Below are 11,216 nucleotides of genomic sequence, written 5' to 3'. Positions count from 1 at the left end.
ACTTTTAATCCTCGCCGTGCAGTTTCAGATACGAGTTTCTTACAATTTTGCTTAGGAGGGATGGATAGGGAGATGAGTAGGTTTGATCTTTGTCGGGCATTAAATTTGTACCCTAAAATGGATGATTTCATTTTAGGACAGTATTTGAACGAAACTAAATTTTATGGTGCCGAGTTCTTTAATGCACAACAATATTGGTATCAATTGAGTGGGAAGAATCCATTTGTGTCTAGTGAATCAAAGGGGTTGGACATTCGGGACAAAGATGCAAGATTGATTCAGAGATTGTTGGGTTGTACATTTTGTGCGCGAGTGAATGGGTATGACAAGGTGACAAATCATGATTTGTGGTCCATTTATATGATTAAGCATGGACAGTTTGCTGATTTGGCGAATTTGATAGGTGAGTTTTTGCGTACGCATGCGATGGAGAAACAAAAGGCAAAACCACTTTTGGGTGGTCATTATGTTACTAAAATTGCTCGGTTTTTCAATATTAACTTCACTCGTTGTACACCGGCTCGGGATTCAATGAAACCATTCGGGGTTCGATTTTATATTAATGCGAAAATTTTGATGTGGAACTCGGATCGGTCTATGTTAGTTGAATATGTTGAGCCGTCTCAACATGGTGGGGCGAGTGGTAGTGGTGCGCAACACGATGATGATGAGGAAGTTGCGGCTCGCATCCACGAGTGTTTTGGTTCCGAGTCAGAGGAGCACGTTGGTTCGGGTAGTGGTCAGCCTTGGGGTGTTTCGGAGACAGTTTGGAATGATTTGGTTTCGAGGGTCGATAATGTTCAAATCGGTGTGTCAGATAAATTTGATGAGTTTCGGGGAGAACAACGGTCGCATAATGACCGTATGTGGGAAAGTCAGAAGCGGGTCGATGAGAGGTCGGCTGAGTCCTTACATGACCTGCAATGGATGGCATACGGAAACGATTGGCAACGGCACAATGCTCGTCTTTTCTACTACAACCCGGATCATTATTATGGTACTACCGCTCAGACACCCGTGTATTATCGTAGTCCAGTTCGGCCACGAGTGCAGGCCCCGATTTATAGTGAGCCCAAAAGGTTGGAAGATGCGCATCAGAGGTTTCAGCAGCAGTATCCATACGACAATTGGTCGTATGATGGTTTTCAGTGAGGAGGGCCTGCGAGCCCGATGATCATTTTGTATTTTGTTTGCAAACATTTTTATTTGGTTCTGTACTTCGATAATTATTTACTTTAATTAAGTACTGTGGATTTATTCGGGGATAAGGCGTTTTGGTACCGGGTGGTGCCACCTTGTCCCGTTTTATGTAGTTTCTTTTATGTTTGTTAGGTTTGTTGGTGAAACGATTTTCAAGTCTGGCATTAAGTTCAGCAAAACTGCATGATTGATGATATTGGTGTGATGATCGGGAATGGACGATGTTCTTATGCTGGCAGTCAGTTCAGCGCCATCTGTCACTGGCATTCCGCAATCAGTGGTTAAGTTCGATAAGTTTTTATTATTTTCTTTCTCACATAACCCTTTCGATTTTTATCTAATTTTTGATCTCAAGTGATGGGGACATTACTTGATCTCAAGTGTGGGATGGGGATGTAAAATCTCTCGGGTTGGTTGTTAATGGAATCATCATCATATTAGTTTTGATTTAAAAAGACTTGACGTTTCACGGGTTTTGGTCGTAAAAAAAAAAAAAATTGGAAAAATTAGGGGTAAAATATAAAAAAAAAACAGAAAAGTTAGTTTAAAAATATAAAAAAAAAAGTAGAAAAACAATTGAAAATTCGGCCAAAACCTTTATTTTGAAAATTGGCTTGGTATTTTATGGTATATTTCGTGTTTTCAAAGAAGCCAAAATTGTTTCACATGTTCATTATTTTGAACAAGAAATCCTACGAGTTCGGGGAACTCAATAGTAGGTCACCTGTACCACAACGGGTGTAAACCGTGAGAGAGCGGTGATTGCATAGCGTGATTGTGACCGAATCACGTGCCTGATCACAAACTTTTGGTTACTTAGTATAGCAGACTTCCGAAACTATATCATTTTATTATTACATCATCTAATGGTGTGATACTGTGGGAAGAGGAGCTTAGAGCTTCACCAGTGTTGTCCTTTTTAGGAACAATAGCTACGTGCTTGTGTTTGCTTAGACAACACAACCCATAGCCAAAAGCTATGGCACCCAAAGGTTTATGGGATTTAAACCGAGTGTCAATTGAAATAGATTGGCATTCCCGAGTGACTCAGATCCACTCATTAAGGAAGTAAAGTCTTCTGACCATTTTACTTGGTACATATACCTCTTAAGCGATAACATTTCATTACCCATCATTTCACGATGATGTACTGTTAGAGGAGAAAGTCTTGAACTTTCAAAACATGTTCATTATTTTGAATATGAAATCCTACATGAACATAAAAATTCATACGTAGGTCATCTGCACCAAGGCGGGTGTCAACCTTATGAACGGTGATAGTAGCGTGTGGTCGAAACCGGACCATGCGCTAGATCGAAAACTTAAACAGGGTGATCTTCATTGTTTCTCCTAACAAGGACAATGTTGCATCCGACCACCTAATTTAACCACACAGGATGTATCTTTTCCATCCTTAAGGGAGTCAAGTCTCCCGAACGATACACTTGTTGATTAGTTTCAGAAGATGTAGTCCAGACCAGTTGTAGGGTGACGAAACATCTTGAAAAGTCATTGCTAAAATCGACTGGAAATCTACCAGGCCTCAACGTCAAACAGAGAAACTGGTAGTCAAAGCTTGTCTCAATGAGGGAGATTTGCAAGCCAAATGGGAAGCGCACCATGATACACAAAATGTCAGTGATTGATCAGATTCCCAGTGGATAACCTCCGGAAAGGTAAGATATCAGCTTTTAAGCCTGATGAACCTCAATCTTTATGATTGACTTAACAGATTAGATGATTACCTCATGATTATCGATGATATCAGGACGTAATGTGTATCCTCCTAAGCACATTATTTTCTTACCGACATTTCACGATGTTAGGTACTGTGGGAGGCATTGGCTTGACCAATCGCGGGGTAGCTCGTTTGGTTCTTTGGTTCGAAGGTTTCACTTTCTCGGCTCATGGTTTCCACTTGTATCCACATTTTATATTTGAAGACATATTCAGGTTCGAGATCCTCTTCAGTTATTTGGATTACATATTTGGTGCACGTTGTTCGAGTTAGTACTATTATTGTGCCGATACTTTATTTGGGGATGTTGGAGATTTTTTGGATTACAAGTGGAAGTCCCATTTGTGGTTGTTCTCTTTAAACCGTGCCCACGCTAGTTGCTCATTTGATTCATGTTCGTTGGTTCTACTCACACTTATGAAGACGTTATTATTTAGTAGAAGGTTATTTTCGAGTCGACTTTGCTTGAGGACAAGCAAGACTCTAGTGTGGGGTGATTTGATATTGCGCATTTTTCATATATTTATCATGGCAATATCCGTCATTAATAGTCCATTCGGATACGTTTTTGGTCTTTATTCGTGATAATTTGGGAAGATTATGATTTGAGAGCCGAGAAGATCTTTTATACCCCTTTTTGATCATTTTGAGGAATATTTTATGTTACTTTATCATAGGTGCCTTAATATGATGAAAAGATGTGGTTTTAGGCATTTTTATGAAGCAAAAAGGAAGAGAATCTGTGCAAGTGTTAAGCCGCGGCGCGGCTGGGGAGCCCGCGGCGAGGGTTATGCCTAATCTTGAGGGTCGAGCATTTAAGAGAGATTGGATTCTGGTTACGTTATAAGCTGTGGCGCGGCTGTATCGCCCGCGGCGCGGGTTGTACCTGTGTCAGTTTTTGAGGGTATAAATAGGGAAATACAACCCTAACTTTTAATCACTTTTTGTTAGCCGATTTTCTGAGCACTTGGGGCGATTTTTGGGTACTTTTGGGGAATTCCAAGTCTATTCTAACGCTCCAATCATTCCGCTATCAAGGATCAATTCAAGCAATAATCAAGATTCATTGTGCTAGGTTGATTCTTACTTATCCAACAATGTTTTCTCTATTATTTATTACCTTGATTTCTTTTGTTGCCATGGTTATTGGCTAGTTATTTAATGTTTGTCTAGACTTATAAACCTATGTTTTGGATGCTACTTAACAGTTATTCGTTTTATTTATGATGATTTGATGTTTGGATTAAAGAAGGATTCTTATTAAAGTTATACTTTTCGATTCAATTGGTTGTGTATTTGTTTGATAGGACGAGAGTTCATTAATTTAATGCATAAATTTACAATTGGTTTGTCTTAATTGGTTGTTTGCTTACTCGGAGACGAAATAGGGGTGAATTACACACAACGAGAGTTGGTGTGATTGCGATTCAAGTCTTCATCTCAGTTGAAATATTTGGTCACAATAAGGAGGTCTTAGGCTACGGGAAATTCCGTGTCGTGTAATTTTAATTGAAGTGTTTGCGCTGGGGAATTCCAGGTGAATCGATTAAATAATTCGCATAGGTTAGATAATAACTGGGGCTTAAACTAAATGCATCCAAGACTAGGTGTAAAGAGTCTAGACAAACATTCGTTTTTCCTATTTGATTTTAACTATCTTATTTTATTTGTCTGTTTGCTTTAAAGCTTATTTCTTAAAATACCAAAAATATTGTTCCTTCTTGTTATTAATTAAAGCTATCTTTGATTTGGCTAATCGTTAAATAGCCACCCAAACTATTATCTCGTAATCTCCATTTTCTAGATTAACTTGGTTTAATTCCATTAGTTACAATCTTAATTCTCCCGTTAAACTGTCCATGGAACGAATACGGATTTACCAACTTTATACTATTGCACGATCGGGTACACTGCCCGTTAGTGTGTAGTAATCCTTTTAACCCGTATTTCCCATTATACAAATTATAGACGTGATTTCACACATCAGCTCTCTCCTTTTTCAACCAGTCCATGCCAATTATCACATCAAAACTCCCTAACTCTACTGGTATCAAATCAATCTTAAACGTTTTGCAAACCAGTTTAATTTCTCGATTTTGACATATTTTATCTGCTGAAATTAATTTACCGTTTGCTAATTCGAGTAAAAACTTGTTATCCAAAGGCGTCAATGGACAACTTAATTTAGCACAAAAATTTCTACTCATATAGCTTCTATCCGCACCCGAATCAAATAAAACATAAGCAGATTTATTGTCAATAAGAAACGCATTAATGTTGAAGACTCTTCCTCGGCCTTGCCCATTATTATCCCCCAGATTTGGACACATATTTTTATAATGGCCCTTCTTCCCGCATCCAAAACAAGTAATGTCGGCATAACTTGTTCCGGCATTATTTGTTCCCTTAGTCATTGATCCGTAGATTTCACACTTTGTCGTACCATGGCCCTTTCTTTTACACTTAGTACACATTGCCGTACAGAGCCCAGTCGGATGGTATCCTTCACACCTCTGGCATGGTTTCTGCCTCTTTATGTTATTGAAATGGTTGTTGTTGCGATTGTTATTATTGTTGGGACGGTGGTTGTAATGGTTATTATTGTTGGGATGGTTGTTGTTGCGGTTGTTGTTGCGAAATTTGGTGCGATTGAAGTTGTGATTGTTGTGTTGATTATTAAAATTGTGACCCTTGTCACTGGTTTCTTCCCACTTTCTCTTGACTTGTTTTGTGTTGGCTTCTTCGGTCGCCTGCTCTTTAATTCTTTCCTCAATCTGATTTATGAGTTTATGAGCCATTCGACTCGCCTTTTGTATGGAGGCAGGCTCGTGTGAGCTCACATCTTCTTGAATCCTTTCTGGTAAACTTTCACAAACACGTCGATTTTCTCTTCCTCATCTTCGAACGCTCTTGGACACAATAAACACAACTCTGTGAATCTTCGTTCGCACGTGGTAATGTCGAAACCTTGCGTTCGTAATCCTCTAAGCTCTACCTTGAGCTTATTGACCTCGTTTCTGGGACGGTACTGCTCGTTCATCAAGTGCTTGAATGCTGACCACGGTAGTGCGTAAGCAGCATCTTGTCCCACCTGCTCGAGATGGGTGTTCCACCATGTTAACGCAGCACCTGTGAAGGTATGCGTAGCGTACTTTACTTTGTCTTCTTCAGTGTACTTACTTATGGCAAACATCGATTCGACCTTCTCGGTCCATCGTTTTAATCCGATTGGACCCTCGGTTCCATCGAATTCCAGAGGTTTGCAAGCAGTGAATTCTTTGTAGGAGCATCCTACACGATTTCTTGTGGCGTTATTTGCATTGCTAGATTCAGAGTTATTGTTGTTGATTTGCATTGCAGCCTGTACTACTGCTATATTTGTTGCAAGGAAAACACGGAAGTCTTCCTCGCTAATAATCATGGTGTGTCGAGTCGTCGGTGCCATTTCCTTCAAAAATTGCCAAAAGAATTGAGTTAATCATATAGAATATTAAGAGTAGTCAATAGTATTTCGTAGCATAATATTAACTTATTTATAAAAACTTTTTCTTTATATTAGCGTTTTATAAGTTTTAATTCGGGTAGTACTACCCGTTAAGTTCATACTTAGTAGCTAACATACAATTCAACTACTACAATTCTATATGAAAAACTGATTACAATAAATTTCAAGTTCAAACTTTTATACAATATTTTTTAAATTTACAATACCGCTATTTTACATATAGCATAAAATATAGCACACAATAACTTTGATACAAAGTAGTTTCGAAGACAATCCTAGTTAATACGCAAGTTGTTCAACAAAGGCAATAAAGACACGTAATTCATAAGTCCATAAACAAGTCATGCATTCTGGTTGTACTAATATTATTTTCCATCCTTGGTTATGTGGCAGATAACCATCGTGACCGTTAGCTAGGCAGCATGTTGTAACGTCGTCAAAAGGACGAGGGTTTCGTAATGCCCAACAGCCCCGTAACAATCTAAAAACCTTGTTTCTCACCCCAACTCCCGAATCCGTCACTTGTGGGAAGGTTTTATTTAAAAGTTGTAATCCGATGTTCTTTTTCTCACTTTGATGAGAAGCGAACATCACTAACCCGTAAGCATAATATGCTTCTTTATGTTGCATGTTAGAAGATCTTTCTAAAGCACGAAGTCCTATGTTGGGATATGTTGAGTCAAAATAGGTTCTTAACCCGTAGCATAAAACTACACTTAGGTTCCCCGCATTTAATGCTTTAAAGAAAACACGGCGTAACTTAAGGTCTCCCCAATGTGATATACCCCATCTTTCAAAAGAAAGCCTTTTATAAACTAAGGCATGTCTGGAACGTTCTTCAAATGTTCTACAAACTAATTTTGCTGTAAATAATTGTGCCGACGAATTCTGACCGACTCTAGATAAGATTTCATCAATTATGTCCTCGGGTAGGTCTTCTAAAATTTTTGGTTGTCTATCCTTAACATCCATTTTGTGTTTTTATACTGTAAAAATAGACGAGGGTTAGATTCATAAAAGATACATAACAAACAATACAAGCAATTTTTACATATATCATAAAAGCACAAGCACACTATATTACATATATTACATCGCATGATTACAACTCTTTATTCTGACTCAATTGTTTCTTCTTCTTCGGACTTGGTTTGTTTCGCTAATTTCCTAGGGATATATGGTGCTCCCCTAATACAAGCCGTTCTTTTCACAAATTGTCTAGAAAATCCTGGTGGCTTAGATGTTCCCGGGTTATAGCTAAAACTTAAGAAATACGGGTGTTGACGGTATTTCACATCGGGATATTTCATGTTAACATAGAGGTCATCGGGGTTGGAATTAGGTTTCTCTATTTTGATGTCTTTTCCCTTATTATTTTCTTTTGCCTTTTTAAATTGAGTCGGGGTAATTTCTATAACATCATCGGAATCCTCATCGGGATCCGATTCATCAGAAAATTGGTAATCTTCCCAATATTTTGCTTCCTCGGCGGAAACACCATTGACCATTATTAATTTTGGTCCATTGGTTGAGAATTTTCTTTTATTTATCTGTTTTTCAGTGGTTTCTAATATTTCCTCCTCCGGAACCTCTTCTTCTTCCGGTTCCTCTTCTTCCGGTTCCTCTTCTTCTGGTTCCTCTTCTTCCGGTTCCTCTTCTTCCGGTTCCTCTTCGGGAATTTGTGAGTCTTCCCAATATATATTCGACTCTTCATTATTATTAGATGAGTTAATGGGATTTGTACTAGAGGTAGACATCTATCACACAATATCGAACATATTAAGAGATTAATATATCACATAATATTTACATGTTAATAATATGTAGTTTTCAACAAAAAGTGTTAAGCAATCGTTTTTAAAGAAAAATATACGGTCGAAGTCCAGACTCACTAATGCATCCTACAAACTTGATAAGACACACTAATGTAAATTTCTAGTTCTCTAAGACCAACGCTCGGATACCAACTGAAATGTCCCATTCATAATAATTATAAACGTTTCATATTAATTGATTTCGTTGCGAGGTTTTGACCTCTATATGAGACGTTTTTCAAAGACTGCATTCATTTTTAAAATAAACTATAACCTTTATTTTATCGACAAAGGTTTAAAGGACATAACCTAGGTTATCAAGTAATGATAATCTAAAATATCACGCTTACACACGACCATTACATAATGGTTTACAATAAATATTATGTTACAACAAAGAAAACTTTCGAATGTAGTTTTTAGACAATATCATACAAGCATGGACTCCAAATCTTGTCCTTAATTTAGTATGAAACTGCGGAAGCTCTTAACAATCACCTGAGAATAAACATGCTTAAAACGTCAACAAAAATGTTGGTGAGTTATAGGTTTAACCTATATAATTATCAATCATAATAATAGACCACAAGATTTTTATTTTTATAAACACATCTCATATCAGGCATTTCGCAAACTGCATAGAGATAAAAAAAATCATTCATATGTTGAACACCTGGTAACCGACATTAACTTAATGCATAGAATATCCTCAAATAGAACCTCTCGTCTGTATAATAATCTCGAAGTACTAAAGCCATCCATAACCTGAATGGGGGTTGTTAGGCCCAATAGATCTATTTTTAGGATTCGCGTCAATTAGGGGTCATTTCCCTAATTCTTTGGTTACCAGACTTGAAGGGCGATATTCGGTTTAATAATCCAACCATAGAATGTAGTTTCTCATAATTGTGTCTATTTTGTAAAACATTTATAATACTGCATGTATTCTCATCCCAAAAATATTAGATTTTAAAAATGGGACTATAACTCACTTTCACAAATTTTTACTTCGTCGGAAATTTAAGACTTGGCCACGGATCGATTCACGAACCTATAACAAATATATACATATATATCAAAGTATGATCGAAATATATTCACAACATTTTTTATTACTTTTTAATGATTTAAGTTTATTAAGTTAGCGGTCCAACGTTAGTAATCTACAACTAGTTGTCCACAGTTAGATGTACAGAAATAAATCAATATATATTATCTCGAATCAATCCACGACCCAGTGTATACAAGTCTCAGGCTAGATCACAACTCAAAGTATATATATTATTTTGGAATCAACCTCAACCCTGTATAGCTAACTCAAGCATTACTGCATATAGAGTGTCTATGGTTGTTCCAAATAATATATATAGATGGGTCGATATGATATGTCAAAACATTGTATATATGTCTATGGTATCCCAAGATTACATAATATATGTTAGAATACATGTATAATACAATATAAGTTAGTTAAGTTATGGTTAGTCTAGATTTATTACAAAATTTTCGTAGCTAAAACTAGCAAATTTATCCAATTTTGTTTTACCCGTCATTTCTTCGTTTCAAATCTGTTTTGAGTGAGTCAAGTTGCTATAGTTTCATAATGAACTGAAATTTATGAAACTAAACAGAAAAAGTATAAGTTTATAGTCAGAAATACAGGTTACAAGTCATTTTTTAAAGAGGTAGTCATTTCCGTTGAAAAAATGACATCTTGATGACCAATTTGAAAAACATACTTCAACTTTGTATTTAACCATGATTTTTGGATATAGTATCATATTCATATGAAATATCATTTTTCCAGAAAACGAACTTCCAATTCAAAGATTAAGATAGTTTTTATTTTTCTAACCCCAAACAGCCCCCGGTTTCACTACGACGGCGTATGTCCGGTTTTACGGTGTTCTTCGTGTTTTCAGGTTTTAAATCATTAAGTTAGCATATCATATAGATATGTAACATGTGTTTAACTGATTTTAAAAGTTATGTTAGAAGGATTAACTTTGTTTGCGAACAAGTTTAGAATTAACTAAACTATGTTCTAGTGATTACAAGTTTAAATCTTCGAATAAAATAGTTATATATATGAATCGAATGATGTTATGAACATCATTAATACCTTACGTTTAGTAGGTAAACCTACTGGAAGTGACAAAAATTGATCTAGCTTCAAAGGATATTGGATGGCTTGAAAGTTCTTGAAGTAGAATCATGACACAAAAACAAGTTCAAGTAAGATTTTTACTCGAATTAAGATAGTTTATAGTTATAGAAATTGAATCAAAGTTTGAATATGAATATTACCTTGAATTAAAATGATAACCTACTGTAAATAACAGAGGTTTCTTGATCTTAGATGATTACTTGGAATGGATTAGAAAGCTTGGAAGTAGACTTGTAAACTTGAAAGTATTCTTGATTTTATGAAACTAGAACTTATAGAATTTATGAAGAACTCTTAGAACTTGAAGATAGAACTTGAGAGAGATCAATTAGATGAAGAAAATTGAAGAATTAAAGTGTTTGTAGGTATTTTTGGTCGTTGGTATATGGATTAGATATAAAAGATGTGTAAGTTTGTTTTTTTGTAAATAATTCATGAATGATTTATAATATTTTTTTGTAATTTTGTGAGATATTTCATGCTAGTTGCCAAATGATGGTTCCCACATGTTTAAGTGACTCACAAGGGCTGCTAAGAACTAATCATTGAAGTCTATATACCAATAGTAAATACATCTAGAAGCTGTGTATTGTACGAGTACGAATACGGGTGCATACGAGTAGAATTGTTGATGAAAATGAATGAGCATGTAATTGTAAGCATTTTTGTTAAGTAGAAGTACTTTGATATATGTCTTGAAGCCTTTCAAAAGTGTACTAATACATCTAAATACACTACATGTATATACATTTTAACTGAGTCGTTAAGTCATCGTTAATCGTTACATGTAAG

The sequence above is a fragment of the Rutidosis leptorrhynchoides genome, chromosome 4 (genome assembly GCF_046630445.1).
Source record: "Rutidosis leptorrhynchoides isolate AG116_Rl617_1_P2 chromosome 4, CSIRO_AGI_Rlap_v1, whole genome shotgun sequence".
NCBI lineage: Eukaryota > Viridiplantae > Streptophyta > Magnoliopsida > Asterales > Asteraceae > Rutidosis > Rutidosis leptorrhynchoides.
Note: the sequence above shows the minus strand (reverse complement) of the source record.